This window comes from Python bivittatus, unplaced genomic scaffold, assembly GCF_059951505.1.
Source record: "Python bivittatus isolate LINGU-HERP-01145 unplaced genomic scaffold, Pbiv_v1 ctg000290_np1212, whole genome shotgun sequence".
Classification (NCBI taxonomy): domain Eukaryota; kingdom Metazoa; phylum Chordata; class Lepidosauria; order Squamata; family Pythonidae; genus Python; species Python bivittatus.
In genome coordinates, this window is record NW_028277068.1 from 146,305 (window position 1) to 168,424 (window position 22,120).

Here is a 22,120-nt window from a genome sequence, read left to right on the forward strand (position 1 = left end):
TCTTCCCTCCTTAGTGAGAATCCAGAAGTCAGAGCAGCCATTTACCTATCAGGTCTACTCTCAGTGTTCAGTGCTGGAGGACTTAGTTTGGGGAATGCTGCAATCGGGGTTTCATGAACATAGCAAGGAAGAGCTGAGGCACCAGAGCTGAGAAACACTTTTCAAAACCCCCTTGCACAGAAAATGTCTAAGTAAAGAGCATCTCCTTTTCCTGAGGTCTCACCCACCTTCCATGGTGGAGATGGTTCCTTCAGCACAAGGAAGACAGTCGTAGCAGCAGATGGGCCTCCCTTCCTGAGCCACCTTCATGAATCCGGGACGACAGCTTTCCACACACCTGGAAGAAGGCAGGGGCTGAGAGGAGAGGAAAAACACCCAGAAAATGAATTTATTATACAAAAGAATGTTGGTAAGAGCTTCAGCGAGAATGAAATAAACTTTTTCCCACCTTGTTCATCCCTTCCATCTCTGCAGTCACATTCGGGTTGATCATAAATGTGAAATCCTGGGATCCCTGTCTTTCTAGACTCCCAAACCTCACTTTGGTAATAGAGGTTTTGGAGAAAATCATCCAGTTCACAATGTCCAGGTCTGATGCCAGCTCTTCATTTTCATCCAAATAGACCCCTTCTATGGCATGGTTGTAAAACTGAGAATTTTGAAGGAAGGAATGAAGCTGGAATGGAGAAGAAAAATGCACATTTTAGACAGGGCACCCAACGTTCTATCATAAGACTCCTTCACTTGTGCTGAGGGTGAATTGAAGATTTCTCTGTCTATATACAAAATGAACATATGAGATGCATTTCCCTAATTCTTCCGGAGATGATCTATAAATAATTGAATTGTAAAACCGACTATCTACACTTTAATTATATATGAATGGGACAAACACTGAGACGGGTGAGAGTCAAATGTGGACAGCCTTTTATAGATTGTGTTATGCCCAATAACAATAAAATCGCATTCCTGGAATCCCTGCAGTGGCTGTTTCTTGATCTGTCGCAGCTGGGGGGGCTGACATCAGCCTTGAAAGGCTGCAAAGTTTCTCCCTATCCTAATTTACATGAAACAAAGTCAGGCAAGGGGGATTTTTTGTTTCTTCCCCAAATCTCCTTCTGTCTCTGGACTATGTAATCACCTGCCAGTTCCTCCTTGATGGCTTAGTCCTTACCTTCATCTCTCTCCATTCCTTTACAATCCACCTGTCAAGTGGCAACAGAAATTTTAAAAAAAAAAAAGGTTAAAAGGACCTTTCTTTATTTATTGTATATTTTTTTTATTAAAGATTTTTTAAAAAGAAGGTAGAAATAGTACAAACGAATATATAGTGAGAAAAGGAAAAGGAAAAGAAAGAAATGAAAGAGAAAGCTAAAAGTGCAAGAAAGGAAGAAAAAGAAAAGAAAAAAAGAAGGGAAAGGAAAAGAAGCAAAGAAGTAGCGTCTGATCATTTTTGCAGCAGTTATAGGTACAAGTGTAAATTTACCTCTTACTCTGTGATTACAACATCCCTCTATTGAATTAAAATCTATTTTGTCTAATAATCAAAACCATAAATCATCACTTCATTTTTTTTTCTGTTTCACAGAGAAATTATACAAGGGGTTTTCAGTCAGCAATAAATGCAGATATTGTGTGTTCTCTGACCACAGAAGCCAATTTATTCATCTCAGCAAGTTCCAGCACCTTCGCCCACCGTTCCTCCATTCTGGGTACTGCCGAATCTCTCCATCTTTGTGCATAGAATAATCTCGCTGCAGTTATCAGCTACAAAAAGAAAGTCTCATGACCTTTTTTGAACTGTTTGTCCATGAAACCCAAAAGAAAACAAAACATGAAACCCAAAATCTGGTTTCAATTCTATATTAACCTTTAAAATCCTCTGAATTAGTCTATGTATTTGAATCCAGAATTTCATAGCATCTTTACACGTCTACCAAACATGATAAAATGTCCTTTCTTCTTCACACTTCCAGCCTAAATTTGAAGTGCCTTTATACAGTCTAGACAATTTCTCCGGTGACATATACCAACAATACATCATTGTATAAAAATTCTCTTCAAGATTACAACATAACATAAATTTCAAACCTTTCAGCCACGTATTTTCCCATTGTTCCATCTGTATATTATAACCAAAAATTGTAGCCCACTTTATCATTTGTTCTTCTTCTGCTTCAAATTTCAATAAATGTTTATGTATTTTATCAATCACTGGTTCATCGTTTCTGCACAATTCTATTTCAAACACAGTCTTCAAGAGCATAAATTATTTTATCTTCTTTAAATCTTTCTAATAATTGTAAATAAGAGAATCATTGACAACTTTATCCCTCTCCCATGAGTTCTTCTCTTGAGTTTATTTTACGTTCCCCTTGACAAGATTCTAGTATCCCATGATATGTTGACCATTCATGTTTGCCCATTATTTCTGGTCTATAAAATGCTTCTTGTGCTTCTTGTGCCCGAAAACAAAGGTGTTTATGGGTACAACCTGGTTTGTGTCTATTCCATATTCCATATTCTCAATATCGCACGTCTAACATAGTGACTTTTAAAGTCCACATTCACCTCATACCACACATATCCATGCCACCCAAATCTCAGGTTGTGTCCTCCTAACTTCAAAAGCCTTCTATTTCTCAGCAACACCCCCTCTTTCATCCAGACCAAACAGGAAGCTGCAAAATACAGTTTCAGTCAGGCAAACCCAATCCTCCTCTTTCTTTGCATATTGCAACACCTTCTCTTTGAGTTGTGGTTGTTTCCCCTGCCACACAATTTAGATACTGTATGTCCCTCTGCCACTGTTTAATAGTGCATTCGTTGTCACAACAGATATTGTCTGAAACCAAAACATCATTCTAGGCAAGACATTCCTTTTTATCACAGAAATTGTCCCCAGCAATGACAATTGTAGTTTCCCCCATCTTAACATCTCTTTTTTAACTGCATTCCATGTCTTAACATAGTTATTTTGAAATAACATGCAATTCATAGTTGTCATAGTGATACCAGGTATTTCACCTTCTTCTCAGTCTTAAAACCCACTTTATTCATCAATTCTGTTTGATTTTCTACTTTTATATTTTTGTTAATATCTTTGTCTTCTGTTTATTAATCGTGAGACCTGCTAATGTAGCCAATTCTTTAATTTGCCCATTAATATTTCAATTCCTTTAAAGGATCTTCCACAATCAATACCAAATCATCTGCAAATGCCCCTAACTTTGCTCTTGCATCTGTTGGTGTTTTCGTGTAGGTGTAATTTCTCAGACACCTCCATCTGAATCTCCCCCACTTCTTCTTTCAATTTTCAAAAATTTTCACTCCATCTCAATGGAATTCAATCGAAACCTCTGCTGGTTAAAAGTAAAAATCATACTTTCCAATTTGTCCCATAGAAATGGCATCTTTTTCTGCCTTAAATTCTCAATAAAGAAAAAAGAAAAGGAAAACTCTTTTTTCTTACGTAAAAATTCTGATAGGAATTTCTTTCAGAACAATTATATCTGATTGACCAATCTTCACTCTTGTGTTAAAATGCTGCTGCAAAACCTGATCCCTTGTCTTCTTCCTGACAAAGTGCATTGAAAGATACCTTGGAACTTCTTGTTCTCCCAAATCTTGAATTTATTCTATGTACTTTATCAATTTCTGCCTCTGCATCCTTGTCTTCTCAATCCAAAAAAATTGTCAAGACTTTAATAATCTTTTCTGTAATATCTTAACTAGAATCCTGTGGTGTTGCTCTATATCTCAAACACAATTCCTTCTCTCTCACTTACAATAAAGCCAGATTATCTATTTGTCTTTCCAACTCTCTATCTATAACTTCTGTCTTACCCTCTAAAATTTCCACTTTGTCCACAATATATTTTACCTCACCAGACACTTGTTTTACAGAGCTTTAAATCTTCTTAACTTCTTTCATCTCCCCTTTCACCTTTTCCAGTCTTTCGTCCATTCCTTTTTCAAAAGCTGTGAGTTTAACATCAAGTGATTCTAAAATGAACACAGTGTCAAAGGATAATTCTTCAAACATCCCCCATGTCCCCTGAACTCCTTGCCTTTCTCTCCTTGAATTGAATAATGGGGTAAATACTCATCAGGGATTAACTGGTCTCTACCTGATTGACTTATACACCAGTCTCAAATATTCCTTATGAAAAACTTCCCAAAACTTCCAATTGTGTTATTCTTTGACCACCCTTTATATCATTAGCTTCAAATATTAATGAACAAAAATTAGTACTAGGTTATTAATTGGTTCGGTCCTCTTCAAATTACATTCCATGGAATAACGTAGAAAAGTCTTTTCCGTACAGAATTGTGTTCTTGGATGTCCCAGATCTTAATAACCACCATGAAAATACTTCTCAAAAGCTGTTCAAGTGAGATCCATTGTTGAACAAGGCAAGAAGCTATTGCAAAATGTCTCTGATTGCATCTCATTTGCTATTTCTGAACGATTCTTCTTCTAGGGGATCCTAGTGGTGTTCCTCTATATACATCTGTAAGTAAGTGCAGAATTGCACATATATACACACACAAAGACACAGATAGACGTGGCAGAGTGGGCCCTCTGCTTTCTTTTGGGGAGCCCCTCCACCATCCCAACTGTTCCCCATGTTGAACCTCTGCAGAGTCTGTTTGGCTGTAAGAATCTGCCTCTTGCTTGAAGAGAAAAGTCTTCTTTCACTCAGAAGGGACTGCAAGAATCTTGGCTTGGCTTGGAGTCTCAGCCTACACAGTTGATCAGCCTAGAAAAGGTTGGCCACTTGCTTAGACTCTTCTCCATTTTGTTTCTCCAATCCTCCTGAAAACTGAATAGGGTGGCACAGGAATAAAGCTTTTTAACCAGAAATGGGGACTGTGCCTGGGCCAAGGCAGTCCTGGAGCGAAGGGGCAGCGTGGCAGGGGAGAGGTCAGCAGGGTGTCACTGACTAATACAGCACTCAGGTCACTGGAATGAAGGGGACTGGATTGGGCGGGAGATGGTGGTGCTCCTGCTTGCCAGGAGAAAAGCCAGAGAAGGGAGACATGCAAGAAAAACAATAGATTAACCAAGAACCCATTATTGGCAGGTTATGAAATGGTATTTTATTGAATGAGGGAAAGGTTGGCTCAAACAGTAAAGACCTCCAAACTATTTCTTCCAGATGAAGTTTAAAAGGAGACTCTTTGTCAATAAAGATTCCTGGTCAGTAAAGAAAGGAAAAAAGTGAAGGGAATTCAAAAGAGAGAGGAATGGAAAGTTGGGATTCAATTTCATGTTTGTCTTTGAATTTAATTTAATTTTTATTTTATTTTGAGAATAGGAACTTGATCCTTACACTTTTAAAACTGTTTCTTAGCTGAAGAAGAAAGATGTGTAGCCGAAAAGAAATACCTGCCAAGCCTTCAGCCATAAAGGCTCCAAGTTCTTCCCACCTTTGATCCTTGTCCTCTTCGATTTGGATACAATGGCTGTGTGTAAGGCCCGTGCCACAGCCCAGATGGTGTTGTAAATGAAATAGTTGTCCAGAGACAGGATCCGATCGATTATCTCCTCAGGAAGAGCCTCCAGCTCTTCTCTCTTTCTGCACCGTCTCCAGACTTTCACAGAAAAGGCATCCTTGGTATAGGAACATCTACTGGATGTCTGTGCAAGGAATTGTATGGTTGGTAAAAAATGTGTAAACCCACTGTATTTTGCCATGTGGTTTCTCTTCATCAGAAAGGAAAAAATGCTATGAAGGAATTGAGTGGGAAAGCCTTCATGCATCAAAAAAATGGTGAAATCCCGGAGGGCGGAGCTGGCGTCGCGGCGATACGGCGGGCGATCCTGGGCTCCCAGGATGGCAGCCGATATCTCCTCACCCGGACGGTCCCGATGGACCTAAGCCGTCCCGTAGAGATGGCGAACGCAAAGGGCGCGTCCCGCGGATCTCAGGGACGCCGCAAGTCCCAGATCGATCCGGGGAGAAGCTCTTGAAGCCGGTGGAGGAGAGGCAGCCAAAAATGGCTGCGAAAGCCGGGACAGCTCCAAAGGAAGATGGAAGAGAAGGGTGTCAACTGGGTGAGATGGACTTTTACTATTCAACTATTCTTAGAGAACACCTTAAGTAACTTAAAGAGATTTTTAAAAGTGAAGAAAAGTGGATTAAGCGGCGAGATTGAACCCTATTAAAAAAAGAAGGGGGAGAAAATTTTTCTTTTCAACTTTCCCTTTTTAGTGGAATTGACAAGATGTTTTTCTTTAAAAAAAATATATTTTTAACTGGATTGGCTTTCTCTTTTTAATACTCAATAACTTTATATTTTAAGCCTTTTTTTTTACTAAGATTTTTTTATTGTTATAAGAAATTTATATCTTTTTGACTTTGAAATGGGGAAAGTGGAGTTAAGAGAAAGTAAATGAAAGAAAGTTGCACTGCCATTTAGAGGCGCGAATTAGTGCTTTTTTTTTTCATTGTGACGCACGCTCAAAGACCCTGTGCTTTCTAAAAAGATAGTGGGATGTGCATGTTTATACAGGTGCCATCCGTAACTATAAACAAGAAAGTGGAGTTGAAAGCGACTTTGAAAACATTAAGATGGAAAGTTTGAGCCAGTCACAAGAGCCTTGATTAGTGGCAGTAGCTCTTTTTTCTGCTAGAAGCTCTGCTTTGCTTTCTATTCCACCCCCCAGATGGATTTTTTTTTTTAAAGAGGCTTAGCCTTTTCCTTCTTTTCCTTTTCTTTTTATTTTTCCTTTTTTTTTTTTCTCTCCTTTTGCTTCTTTTTTTCTCTTATTTTTGGCAAGAACAAAGATAAAGAATCCTTTGACTCAATGAAGGTTTATCAAGATAATAGACTATACGAGAAACACAATGCAGAAAAAGATCTTTAAACTATTGAGGATGACTATAAAAAATTGGAAGAAGAGCTGCAGAAACTCTCAAAAAAAGAAAAAAAAAAAAAAGAAAAAAGATATTAAAGTTAAAATGGACTTAATTAAACATAAAACGGGATCATTGGAAAAGGAAGAAATAGTACAAGAAATCAGAAACATTAAACGGAATTATTGTGAGGCCTATAAACTGAGAATTAAAAGGGTTAATCAACTGATAAATGAAGAGAGACAGATTTGTTCTTGGCACTGAGGGTGAGAAAAAGATTATACAAGATTATAATGGAAAATCGTACTAAGAGAATGTACAAAAAGAAGAAGTAAAACAATATTGAAAGAAACTATTGCAGATGTTTAAAGAGAAAATCAGGGGAATACAACAATGATGGAACTGACAGAAGCTTCCAAAAGCAGAATGTTCAAAAGGACACTTATTATTGCTTTCTCTTATCCAATAATATAGAAAAAAGGAATGAACAGCCAGATATTTTGGGACATTGAATGAAAAGGGTGAACTCAAAATTATGCAAGCGCTGGAATAAAGTATAAATCTGAGATATATAGTTAAAAATTGTATAACATGTAGTGAAATCTGGTTAGAACTGTAACTTGGTTAGAATTGTAATTGATACTGTAACTGATATTGGTTAGAATTGTAACTCTTAAGAATTGGAAAAATTAAAAAGTACTTATGCAGGAGGAAGTTATTCAAAATTATGGAATGTGCAGAGATGAGTTAAATTGAGATTTGAAATTAGAGTAAGAAGATAAGCAATTTTATATGACACGGGATTTGTTTTTATTAATGATTAGATGAGAAAATATAGTAATGTAATAGATTAGGAAATTTTATAATAGAAATTTGATATTAATTATTATATATATACACATATAATAGATAGATGGAGATGTATTACTAATCCTATTGAAAGTTAAAATTTTTTGTAATATATGATTTTATAGATTAGCTATGAATGATTAATAATTGTTAATTGATAAGTATACAAGTATATTTTTGAATAGATGATATGAGAATTTAAGATTATGAAAGGGGCACCAACGAGTTTAACTGGTTGACACACGGTATAAAATGGAAGATGCTTTTTTATGCCTTTTTATGTTTTTGTTTGTTCATGTTTGTTTTGTGTTTGTTGTAAAAATAAAAAAAAACATTATAAAAAAAAAAAAAAAAATGGTGAAATCCCATCGGATTGTTGCAATCAGGATTTTTCCTGTAACAGGCTCCATAAAGGTTTCATACACTACTTGTATAATATTTATCCCTATATCGAATGAATAATCCTCAGCACCATAAAGAAAGACATTCACTTGTCTCCAATTCTGGAATGGTTCATTACTTATAAAAATATGATAGATTGTTTTGGAAAAGGTTTGCGATATAACTGGACAAATGCCATTCCTGAGCAACATAGAAGTCAGGGTCCTCAGGAACCTCTCCCCCTGGTCAGTTTCAGGAGCTATCAGACCCACCAAGGTCCAGCTGAAATGGAGGAGCACCTTGACCATCCCTGGGTACTGGAGTCCTTCAGCAGGGAGCATCGGGTAGAAGAAAGGAGACTGAGTCTTATCACTCGATGTCTGGGAAACAAAAGTGTAGCTGATCTGAAAAGCAATGAAAGATGTTGTCTTATTTGATGCCCATAGCATCTCCAATTAAAGATAACAATTCTGGCCTGAATGAAGACATAATTACACTTTTAGCCAAGAAGGCTTAGCTACTCCCATGTTGCTTTCAGAATTGTTTCCCTTCCCTTTTCCTTCCTCCGTGGAGAATTTTTCAAACTCTTGGAAATGGAACATCCCCCAATCTGAACTTGGGACCATGCTGGGAGGGAATATGTCTGCTCTAATCTTTCCCTCCCTTTGCATAACTTGAACCTTCATCCTGAATACTTCCCATTTCCATAATCAAACTCTTTTCTCCACTTGCAATACAGGACCCCAGACTGAAGGCTGCATGAATCAAAATTCCCTTCCCAGCAAAGACACACTTGTGGGACTTTGTAGATGCCTGATATGGTCGAAATCTGGATGGAGATGTCAATCTCGGCCCCTTCGAGAAGAGCCACTGTATTTCTCGGCCTTCCACAGCTGTAGTTGGGAACATTGGCCTCCCCATCAGAAAGCAGGTCCAGCAAAGCATCCGAAGTCATTTGTGCACTGAAGTAGCTTTCATAAATGTTGTAACTCAGGGTGATGTTGGGTAAGAGGCGGGAATCCCGGTTGATCGCTTGGATGGCCAAAAGGAAGGAGAGCATTTTCCAGGATTCTGGCATTGCTATCCTAGAAGCATAAATATATTCGAACATACCAATGAAAGGAATATTTTTATTTCACCAGTGTTGCAATATTTTTTCAATCCAGACAAGCCCAAGAATTCCTCTGGATGGATTACATTATTTTTAAAAATACCAACTTAAAAAAATTTTAAAAATAAAATACATTAATAAAAGATATTAGATCAATTTCAAAGACAAGATGCCACTTTACGATGGAAGTTACTTTTTGCAATAGTTAATAATTGGAAGTTTGATCTATGCCTCTATATAAAACTTAGAATCATGAAATCCTAAAGTTGGAAAGGCCATTTAGGCCACCATCTCCACATTCAGACACATACAGACGAACACATACAAGGAGCAGCTGTAACTCTTAACAAGGCCAATATGTTATCAATCTCTAGACAAGTTTAGATTTCAAAGATCTTGAGCGGAGACTTAACTTACATTGAAATCATGATAAGTTTACAATACCTAACATCAATTCATAAGGGGACTCAGAGACATTTGGAACCTTAATGACAAAATAAATTCTCATCTGTGATTCCTTCATAGGATCAGTGAACTTTTCTCCAGAAAAAAAGAATGTGGATTTTCAATGTAGGGAAGAAATATAGTATTCCTGCCTTTTTGGGACTATGTTGTGCAATTATGCTGGTAAGGGAGGAATAGAAGGGAGGAACCACCCACTCTTCTCCACCCTCAGTCTAGTTCCACTCAGAGGATGTCAAGGAAAGTGAGGTGAGAGATAGCAAATGTGGGAGATCAAGAGGAAAATACCTTCAGAGACTGGAGGGTGGCTTTCATGCAAATGCAGGCAGGTTCACTTACCACAATAATTCATTTGAAGGAGTTGTGTTGAAGCTTAATAGTTGAAATTTAGCCCTCGTTGCAGAGATTATGCCACCAATGAAAAACTGTCCTGTCCTGTAACGATTCTGTGGGTCCACCCCATCCCTCTTCGGAGTCAGGAGGCATTTGGCCTTGAGCTTCATACAGACTCCCTGGGGCCACAGAAGCAGCACAAGCAGCAACATGACTTGTGTTCCTGACTGAGCCTCCAGCTCTGTGTTTGCTCTGAATAAAGATCAAGAAGACTAGAAGCTTCAGGGGCTTTCCTAATCCAGACCGTGTCAAGCCAAGACTGCACATCTGGAGGGGAGAGGAATAAATACAACCCCTGATTGCCATATAATGCTCCCCTTTCTCTTGCTTTCTCCAGAAGCACTTATGCACCCACAACTTTCCAATGCCATGACTTCAGCCAACAAAGCTTTAGTCTGGTATTGAGGTGAAAATATGTTATTGACATCTGTTGTCAAATTTTTGAAAGTTTGCAGAAAAGTCTCTAGGGATTGAGCATCAAGACAACAAGTAAATCACTATGATTTGGATCATTGCAAGGAGGAGAGAGACCAGCTCTTTGAACTTGGAATGAGTCAACAGGCAGATACGCAAAGGGAGACGTCACAGGTGGGCTTCACACTCTGAAGATGAGCCATGGAGTGAGACGGCAGAATTTGGCCCCAAACGTTTGTAAAAAAAGAAAATATCATTAAAATCAATATCAAGGGAGATTTTTAGTAAGGGGGGAAAACAGTCATTCACACCTCAGTATGAACTTATTTAGTCCTGATTTGTGATGGAGGGAGAACCTAAAATACAGTATGCTTTGCACAACCGCATGGGAAGAATTCTGCCCATTGATGCCAGAATGAACCTGAATGTCCCCCAGTCTGGACTGGAAACAGGGAAGGAGGGAATATGTCTGCTCTAATCCTTCCATGCCCTACTTGGCATTGGGCATGTTTGCTTAGGGGCTACCTGTCTCCGAAAACATGTGCTCAGCCAATCCGATCTGGCAGGGTTGGTACAATCCCCGTTTGTTCAGTTAAACAATGCCATCTATCGGGACCCCAGAAGTGTGAAGGGCCCCGTTTCATGGTTGCGTTGATACTGATGTGTTTTTAAGATCTCTTGGCTGCATTTATATTATATTTAGGTTTTGTAATGTTTTTAATGTTGATTGAGCTTATATGGAGCCTCATTGCAACAGCCTTGAAAGGATGATGCTGAACGACCCTAAGAAGGGTTCTTTTCACATCAAGGGGGGTGGGGAGCTGTTGCTGGGCAGAAAAGGAGAGGAAAGAGCCTGTCCAACTCCATCATCCTTTCTTGCTCTGCAACATCTGATTGGGCACTTCCCTCCCATTCCCTGATTCTGACCTGCACTCCCTACCTGGAGAGATCATCCTGCAATGTAACGAAGGGTCTGTCTCCATGTTTTACGGAGCCCTCGATTACATGGGCTTCTTGGCTGCTGTCTCCTTCATGGTGGCTTTCCTGGCCAGGACCCTGCCTGGGGCCTTCAATGAAACCAAGCTGATCACCTTCAGCATGCTGGTCTTCTGCAGCGTCTGGGTCTCCTTTGTGCCCACTTACTTGAGCACCAAGGGCAAGTACATGGTAGCCATGCAGGTCTTCTCCATCTTGGGCTCCAGTGCTGGTCTCCTGGCCGGCATCTTTATGCCCAACTGCTACGTTATCCTGCTGAGGCTGGATCTCAATACAAAAGAACATTTGATGTCAAAATTACATTGAATACTGGGTATGGGATGAAATATTTTCCAAACTGATCAGTTATTTTCAACAAACCGCTTTTGCTCTTTTAATGATCCTAATACAAAAACAAAACAACCGTCCTCTTTTTCATGCTGTGATAGAAATGGACCATCTCTCTTTAATAAATATGATTTCCCCCTTTTATTTTGCTCTTGAGTGTATCGTAAGCTGAGGTGGGTGGGTGGGCGCATGAACGCTTTAGGTGAGTGTAAGATAATTTTCCAAAGGGTTCATTGGAACTAGAGACTGGGGCACAGTTACATTGGAGCACAAATAGGTGTATGGACTGCACTGGAGAGAAGACAGGCCTACAATGGGAGGGGTTCTGGTCAATGTCATGAACTGGTGCAAATTAGAGGATGCGTGTGATTGTCTACAGGTATCTGACTGGGTTTAGACAACAGAAAGTATTTGACTGGATATTTCACAGCATGTATCTAGTGAGGTCAGTGAAGCAATTGGGCTGCATATGGTAGGCAATTGGCAGATGTACAGAGATAATGGGAGGCTTGAAAGAATAAACAAGGGTCATTTCATGGATAGAATTTCTTGCTAGAAAGTCACTGCTATGGTAACTTTGATGTATGGTGGAAAAAGAAGTCAAAGCTGACCACAGCAGAATGGGTGGAGCTGATTCTAATATCAGTAAATGTAGTACTGAGACATCTGAAGCACTGAAGACAGAACATCCTGGAAAATATCTATCCATTTGGTAAGGGTCAATATTGATTTGACAGCATCAATCAATCAGTCAATCAGTTATATTATCAGCCTTGCATTGTATTTACCTGAATTTAAGATCAACCATCAACAGGACCCTCAAGCCCTCATCGTGGCAGGCCCGTGTTCCTGGAAGGGATGAGCAAGGAATGTCGCGAGTGGATGCCAAGAGTATAGACTCCCAGCAGGGTCACCCATGAAGGCATGAAGGTCATCCCGGCTGCTCAGCCAAAGCAAGTGGGCACCTCTATTGGGCAGCAGCAGCGATATAGGAAGATGCCAGATGCAGACGGTGACTTTGGTGACAACAGCAACAGTGTCTCTTCATACTGTGTGCACTGGTAAACCCTTCTGTATGTTTACGAGAAAACCACATGGATAGAAAATAGAAAATTATTGACGATGCAGGGCCAAATGATGGGCCCCTCAGGTCGCATGGCACTCAACATGCTACTGACGAAGAGCTGAGGATCTTTCATAGCAATAATAGTGTTTAAGATGTGGCTCGATTAAACCCTTTGGGACATCGAGTTGCTGATGTTGCCATGCAGGAAAAGAAAATCTGAAGCTGCAAGGACAGAATTACAGTGGGAAAGTGGAATGTAAGAAGAATGAACACAGGAAAGTTCAACACAGGGAAAGATGAAACTAACCCACTACAAACTCACATCTTAGGCCTCTGCAAATTGAGATGGACTGGGATTCTGACTGAAAGTCAGAAGATTACACTGTTTATTCCTCAGGAGATGAGAAACCAAGAAGGAATGGCGTAGCTTTTATAATCAGAAAGGGTAGAACAAGAACTATACTTCCATAATGCAATCACTGACCAGATATTATCAATTAGAATCAGTGTGGCCTTAGGAGCCCCTTCAGGCTTTAGTGTTTGGGGTACTTGTAAGTTCTCAGTGGTCTCTAAAGGCACCTCCATTGAAAGGGCAATGCAGTAGTCTATCTGGGTGGTAATGTGTCTCTGCACCAAGTAAGGCCCCAGCTGAAGCAAGCCCCTCTAGCTGGGGCTTCCACTTGCTGTTCAGGCAGGAGACAGAAGTTCAGAAGGATCCCCAATCTCAAAACTGCTCCATCATAGGTAAACTTGCCCATCCAGTGATGATGTTAGTGTTGAAGGAGAACATCAATGTACAAAGAGTAACTCCGTTTGCCTGAGTTCAAATGCAGGCTTTTCTCCCTCTATTAAGTCTCCTCTCTTTAAGACTTGGGCTGTTGTATTGGATCTTTGAACAACGTGTTCACAATGTAATTTCTATCAGTTAGGCCATCCAATCCAGCTACCTTTTCTTCCTTGATATTTCCAACTTTGCCTTTCCACTCTCCACCCACAAGCAGCACTTTCAGATTCAACTTGACCCATAAACGTCCTGTTCTTTGCATCAGCAGTTGGAGCATAAACTTGGATAACCATCAGCCTAAGGGCTGTCTGCAAAGTCTAACTGATACTGTTCAGTTTCTCCTGTGTTGTGTCCAAGCTCTCTCCTTGTCCTGACCCCCCTGACTCTGAAAGCAATGCCCCTTGTGGAAGGAAAGACTCAAGGTTGTTCATCTGAGTCTCCTTCCTTGTCGTTTTGTGTTCCCTGGGATCTTCCACGAGCATAGACCACGCCTGTATTGCAGAGAGGTCTAAAGGAAAATGCTGAACTCCGAGGATTTGGGTGTCGCTGGAGGAAAGGAAGGAAGTGGGGTTGGAGAGCTGAAGGAGAAGTCAGCCATGCATGGAGGGGGTGATCCTGAACTTCAGTAGTTTGGTGCAACAAGAAACAAGACTCTAGCTCATACAGCTGAGCAAGGAGGAGAATTCTGGGAACTTTGTGAAGTTCTGTCATCTGATCTTCTATCATCTATCATTAGGCACAGATAGGTTGCATATAATAGGCTTAACACACTTGGAGTGCATCAGTTTTATAACAAAAGTTCCTCTCGTTAATATCAAAGGGAAAGCATTCAGTCTCCTTATCTGTGGTTTGCACAATACCTTAATTCTGACCCCTCCACACTCTGGTATCTAAAATACCATCTGCGCCATCTGGCTGGGAGTTTCTGTCTCCTACTCTGACCGGCACTCCCAGCTTGGAGAGATCATCCTGCAATGTAATGAAGGCTTGGTCTCCATATTTTATGGTGTCCTCGACTACATGGGCTTCCTGGCTGCCATCTGCTTCATGGTGGCTTTCCTGGCCAGGAATCTGCCTGGGGCCTTCAACCAAACCAAGCTGATCACCTTCAGTGTGCTGTCTTCTGCAGCCTTTGAGTATACTTCCAGGGGTGGCCTGTTGGGCTCCTTCTTTCTCTCCAAGTGATAGATTTCTTTTTTCTCAAATCACGATAGAGATTGAGTACCACTTTTTAATACAATTATTTCCCATTTTCTCTCTCTTGCTCAGTCTATAGAAAACTGTGCAAGTGTGCATGAGTGTGTGCAAAGGTGCTGAGGTTGGACAGGTTGTGTCAAGGGTTATCCAGTATTACTCCTACTCCAAAATTTTGGCTAATAAATATGATGTTGAGGTTAAAACATGTTTGTAGTTCTACCACGGAAGAAATGTTCAAAACCCTACAGAAAGTGGATTATTTTGGCTGTTTCCAAATTTGGCCCTGGTTTTAGCACTGAGACTCTCTTGGTTTCCCTTGTGAACACGCTTGGCAGGATCAGGATGGGGGAGTGTGACCTTGTTGGTGTTTCTTGGTCTTACAGAGGCTTTTGATACCATCAGTCATGGCCTCTTCCAACGCTGCCTCTGAAGACCTGTGTGCACAATGATGGTTCTCCTCCTTCTTGAGAGGAGGGTTCCATTTGGTTGTGTGGAGGAAGAGGCCACACCAAAGCCCTTCAAGTATGAGATGCCATGGGCCTCAACACTCTCTCCAGTCCTCTTGAACATGAAACCACTGCTGGAGATCAACTATTGGTGTGGGCCCAAGGACCGTGTATTCTCACGACTGAGTTTTGACTGAGATTTATTGTGAAAGATTGGGGGTTTCTGTTGTACTTACTGTTTTGACTGCTACCCAGGATTGTTGTTACATTATGGGCAGCTAATCAAAAGTGCCTTAGGAGTTCGTGGCCACAGCTGCAAACATCAAGGTAATCCAGATTATTGCAGGCTACTCTTAGGAAGTGGGGTATGGATGCCACACACTAGATCTGATTGTGGTTAAGGGCAGGGGTAAAATGACCTGATATTTGGGTATACTGACATCTGTCCCTTATCATGGACAGAACACTCCCTTCTAGCCTTGGAATTCCCAGTTCTCCTCTCTCTCCAATTCTATTCAACATAGACATGAATCCTCTAGTGAGGTCATCTGTCAGGTTGGAATGAGATATCTTCATTATGGTCATGATAATCAGTTGAACATTTCTGTCCTGGAATGTACAAATAATGCTACAGAGGAGCTTACATAGTGCCTGGAGATTGTGAAAGTCTGGATGGAGACTGCAGGTTGTGACTGAACCCTAAGAAGGACTGAGTGTGTCTGGGCTTGGGAGCACCCTGGTTCTGGAGCAGTTCCATCAATAACTGTGGACATATAGTACTCCTGCAGGGAATGACTTGATGCACAATCGGGACGCAAAACTCCTGCTTAAGGAGCAGTTGTAAGCTCTTGCTAGGAGGGCCTTTCCACAAATCCATCTTCTGAGACAGTTTTGCCCCTTCCTGAATCAGGAAGCTCTACTCATAGTCACTCATATGTTAGCCCTTTCCTATCTGGATTACTGCAACAAGCTCTACATGGAGCTCCACATGAAAAGCAGTTGGAAGCTTCATGAGGTCCAGAAATCAATTGAGTGTGTAGTATTAGGTATACCAGTATTCAACATTGTGACATCTCTGCTGTATGATTTGCACAGTTCAAGGCGCTGCTTATCCTCTTTAAAGACTTTGAGCTCATGGCCACCATGCCACCATGGATATCATGAAAATTATTGTGGGCCTGCTCATGTGTGGGTGGGTAAAACCTGCTCTCTATGAAGAGATATTGACATTAAATTATAGATTTGAAAAAGCAGGACATGGTGGAGGGTGGGAGTGGGGTTCTTTTTATTATTATTAAAAAATATTAAGGTGTCAAATACAGTTTGTTGGAATTGTTAACTAATGTTTTTGGGTCCCACCTACCCAAAACTCACCATACTATTTTACTTTGACATCAAATGTTCTTTTGTATTTAGATCTGGTCTTAGGAAAATAATGTAGCATTTGGGGAAAAAGATGAAGCCCAGAAGGCCACCACTGGAGGCCAAGATGGAGAAGATCTGCACAGCCACCATGTACTTGCCCTTCATGCTCAGATAAGTGGGCACAAAGGACACCCAAACACTGCAGAAGACTAGCATGCTGAAGGTGATTAGCTTGGCTTCGTTGAAGGCCCCAGGCAGGTTTCTGGACAGAAAAGCCACTACGAAGCAGACAGCAGCCAGGAAGCCCATGTAGCCAAGGGCACCATAAAACATGGGAACAGAACCTTCATTGCATCTCAAGACGATCTCTCCAGACTGTGACTTCATGTCAGACTCAGGGAAGGGAGGAGAAGTCCCCAACCAGATGCTGCAGAGGACAACTTGGAGACCAGAGCAAGAAAGGACGATGGAGTTGGCCAAGCTCTTCCCCAGCAATCTCTGCACTTTATTCCCTGGCTTTGTGGCCAAGAACACTAACACCACCGTGACTGTTTTGGCCAAGACAGAAGAGACAGCCACTGAGAAAATAATGCTGAAGGCTGTTTGTCGGAGAAGGCAGGTGGCTCTCCTTGGTCGGCCAATGAAGAGGAAGGAGGTCAAGAAGGAAAGCAGAACTGATACAAGGAGGGTGTAAGAGAGGTCCCGGTTGTTGGCTTTGATGATCGGAGTGTCTTGGAATTTAATAAAGATTCCCAAGACAAAGCCTGTGATTAATGAGAGGAACAAGGCAAGAGAAGCCAGGATGATCCCCAGATTTTCCTGATAGGATAAGAACGTGATAATTTTGTGAATGCAGTGATCTCGATAGATGTTTGGATATTGATCTTCTGGACATCTGTTGCATTTTTCTGCATCTGGAAAGCAAGAGTAAGATCTCCCTCAAAGCATATTCAAGTTATGCTAGCAGTAGGGGGGGAAAACTCTACTTTTCACTGGAACAAGGAAAATTAACGGCTGATGACCTTCAGGCATGCTTAGAGTTGGTTGAGGACATCATCATGCATTCCTGTTCTGAACAAATAGTTAAGGTTCTTGCCAGGAGAAGAAGAAAGTGTGGTTCATGCATGAGTCATGATTATGATTATGATTTTCATCTTCCCTCCTCTTAGTGAGAATCCAGAAGTTGGAGCAGCCATTTACCCATCAGGTCTACTATCAGTGTTCAGTGCTGGAGGGCTTAGTTTGGGGAGTGCTGTATTCGGGGTTTCACGGACATAACAAGGAAGACCTGAGGCACCAGAGCTGAGAAACACTTTTCAAAACCCCCTTGCACAGAAAATGTCTAAGTAAAGAGCCTCTCCTTTTCCTGAGGTCTCACCCACCTTCCATGGTGGAGATGGTTCCTTCAGCACAAGGAAGACAGTTGTAGCAGCAGATGGGCCTCCCTTCCTGAGCCACCTTTATGAATCCGGGACGACAGCTTTCCACACACCTGGAAGGAGGCAGGGGCTGAGCAGAGTGGAAAAACACCCAGGAAATGAATTTATTATACAAAAGAATGTTGGTAAGAGCTTCAGTGAGAATGAAATAAAGTTTTCCCCACCTTGTTCAGCCCTTCCATCTCTGCAGTCACATTCGGGTTGATCATAAATGTGAAATCCTGGGATCCCTGTCTTTCTAGACTCCCAAACCTCACTTTGGTAATGGAGATTTTAGAGAAAATCACCCAGGTCACAATATCCAGGTCTGAGGCCAGCTCTCCATTTTCATCCAGATACACCCCTTCTATGGCGTTATTGTAAAACTGAGAATTTTGAAGGAAGGAATGGAGCTGGAATGGAAGAGAAAAATGCACATTTTTAGACAGGGCACCCAACATTCTATCATAAGACCCCTTCACTTGTCCTGAGAGTGAACTGAACATTTCTCTGTCTATATACAAAATGAACATATCAGATTCATTTCCAACTTCTTCCATAAACAATCTATAAATAATTGAATTGTAAAACCTACTAACTTACACTTTAAACCTAGTAACTTACACTTTACATTAAACAGTCAGGCAAGGATTATTTTGGGTTTCTTTCCCAAATCTTTTTCTCTTTCTAGGCTATGTAATCACCTACCAGTTCCTCCTTGATGGTTTATTCCTTACCTTCATCCCTCTCAATTCCTTTACAATCTACCTGTCAAGTGGCAACAGATAGGAAAAAACACATTAAAAGGACCTTTGTTTTTTTTTCCTACATTTTATTATGAAAGATTTTTAAAAAGGGGGATAAAACTAGTACAAACTAATATAAAGTTAGAAAAAGAAAAGAAAAAGAAATCAAAGAGAAAGCTAAATGTGCAAGAAAAGAAAAAAAGGAAAAGAAATATAGAAAAGAAAGAAAAAAGTTACAAAAAAGTAGCTTCTGATCTTAGTCACACCAGTTATAAGTACAATTATAAATTTACCTCTTAGTCTATGCTTACAGCATAACTCTATTAAATTATAAACTATTTTTCTGATTGTCAAAACCATAAATCAAATGTTCTTTTTTTTTTTTGGTTTCATGGGAAAAGTCAATAAGAGGTTTTCAGTCAGCAATTAATGTAGATATTGTCTGTTCTCTGATCAAAGAAGCCAAGTTAGTCATCTCAGCAAGTTCCGGCATCTTCACCCACCATTCCTCCATTCTGGGTACTGCCAAATCTCTCCGTCTTTGTGCATAGAATAATCTCGCTGCAGTTATCAGGTAGAAAAAAAAAATTCCATGACCTTTTTCCAGCTGTTTGTCCATTAATCCCAAAAGAAAATGAAAACTGAAACCCATAATCTGGTTTCAGTTTTATATTAATCTGTAAAATCTTCTGAATTATTGTATGTATTTGAATCCAGACTTTCCTAGCTTCTTTACACGTCCACCAAACATGATAAATTGTCTCTTCTTCTTGTTCACATTTCCAACCTAAATTTGAAGTGCCTTTATACATTCTAGACAATTTCTACGGTTATATATACCAACAATACATCATTTTAATAATTCTCTTTAAGATTACAACATAATGTAAATTCCCATCTTTTCAGCCACGTATTCTCCCATTGTTCCATCTGTATATTATAACCAGAAATTGTAGCCCACTTTATCATACGTTCTTTCATTTGTTCTTCTTCTGTTTCAAATTTCAATAAACGTTTATGTATTTTAGCAATCACTGGTTCAAAGTTTCTGCACAATTCTATTTCAAACACAGTCTTCAAGAGCATAAATTATTTTATCTACTTTAAATCTTTCTAATAATTGTAAATAAGAGAAACATTGACAACTTTATCCCTCTCCCATGAGTTCTTCTCTTGACTTTATTTTACGTTCCCCTTGACAAAATTCTAGTGTCGCATGATGTGTTGACCATTCATGTTTGCCTATTACTTCTAGTCTATAAAATACTTCTTGTGCTTCTTGGGCCCAAAACCACAAAGGTGTTTTTGGGCACAACCTGGTTTGTGTCTATTCCATATTCTCAATGTGGCACTTAATAACCACCATGAAAACACTTCTCAAAAGCTGTTCAAGGGAGATCCATTGTTGAACAAGACAAGAAGCTGTTGCAAAATGTTTCTGATTGCATCTCATTTGCTATTTCTGAACTATTCTTTTGCTAGGGGATCCTGGTGATGTTACTCAATATATGTCTGTAAGGAAGTGCAGAATTGCACACACAAACAGACACACATGCAGATGGATGTGTCAGAGTGGCCCCCTGGCTTTCTTATGGGGGAGTCCCTCGGCCACCCCGTTCCCCAAGTTGAACCTCTGCAAAGCCTGTTTGGCCATAAGGATCTGCCTCTCGCTTGAAGACAAATGTCCTCTTTCCCTCAGGAGGGACTGCGAGAATCTTTGCTTGCCTTGAGGTCTTTACCTACACAGTTGATCAGCCTAGGAAAGGTTGGCCACTTGCTGAGACCCTTCTCCATTTTGTTTCTCCAATCCTCCTGAAAATTGAAAAGGGTGGCAAAGGAAGAAAACCTCTTTTAACCAAGAAATGGGACTGTGCCTCAGCCAAGGCAGTCCTTAAGCAGAGGGACAGCCCAGCAGGGGAGGGGTCAGAAGGGTGACACTGTCTAATACACCCCCCAGATCACTGGAATGGAGGGGACAGGATTGGGTGGGAGATGGTGGTGCTCCTGCTTGCCAGGAGAAAGGTCAGAGAAGGGAGACACGCAATCAAAACAATAGATTAACCAAAAAAATATTATAGGCAGAATATGAAATGATTTTTGATTGAAGGAGGGAAAGGTTGACTTAACAGTAAAGATGTCCAAATTATTTCTTCCAAATGAAGTTTAAAAGGAGAATCTATTGACAAAGAAAGGGAAAAAGTGAAAGGAATTCAAAAGAGAGAGGAATGGAAAGTTGGGATTCAATTTCATGTTTGTCTTTGAATTTTATTTTACTTTTATTTTATTGTGAGAATAGGAACCTGATTCTTACATTTTTAAAACTGTTTCTTAGCTGCAGAAGAGAGGTACACAGCAGAAAAGAAATACCTGCCAAGCCTTCAGCCCTGGAGGCTCCAAGTTCTTCCCACCGTTGATCCTTGTCCTCTTCGATCGGGATACATAAGCTGTGTGTAAGGCCCGTGCCACAGCCCAGATGGTGTTGTAAATGAAATAGTTGTCCAGAGACAGGATCTGATCGATTATCTCCTCAGGAAGAGCCTCCAGCTCTTCTCTCTCTCTGCACCGTCTCCAGACTTTCACAGAAAAGGCATCCTTGGTGTAGAAGCATCTACTGGATGTCCATGCAAGGAATTTTATGGTTGGTAAAAAATGCGTAAACCCACCATATTTTGCCATGTGATTTCTCTTCATCAGAAAAGAAAAAATGCTATGAAGGAATTGAGTGGGAAAGCCTTCATGTGTCAAAAATGGTGAAATCCCATCGGATTGTTGTGATCAGAATTTTTCCTGTAACAGGCTCCATAAAAGTTTCATATACTACTTGTATAATCTTTATCCCTATATTGAATGAATAATCCTCAGCACTATAAAGAAAGACATTCACTTCTTTCCAATTAAGATATGGACGATCACTTATGGAAACATGATAGATCGTTCTGGAAAAGGTTTGCCAGATAACTGGACAAATGCCGTTCCTGAGCAACATAGAAGTCAGGGTCCTCAGGAACCTCTCCCCCTGGTCAGTTTCTGGAGCTATCAGACCCACCAAGGTCCACCTGAAATGGAGGAGCACCTTGACCATCTCTGGATACTGTACTCCTTCAGGAGGGAGCATCGGGTAGAAGAAAGGAGACTGAGTCTTATCACTCGAAGTCTGGGAAACAAAAGTGTAGCTGATCTGAAAAGCAATGAAAGATGTTGTTTTATTTGATGCCCATAGCATCCCCAATTAAAGATAACAGTTCTGGCCTTGATGAAGCCATAATTCCACTCCTAGCCTGGAACGCTTATCTACTCACCCA

At 40.4% G+C, this 22,120-nt stretch overlaps 1 pseudogene; it reads right to left on the minus strand.

Annotated features, from left to right (window-relative positions):
* The window catches only part of LOC103064968 (vomeronasal type-2 receptor 26-like), a 46,106-nt pseudogene extending 28,063 nt beyond the window's left edge, over positions 1–18,043 (minus strand).
* Between the last annotated feature and the right edge of the window lie 4,077 nt (positions 18,044–22,120).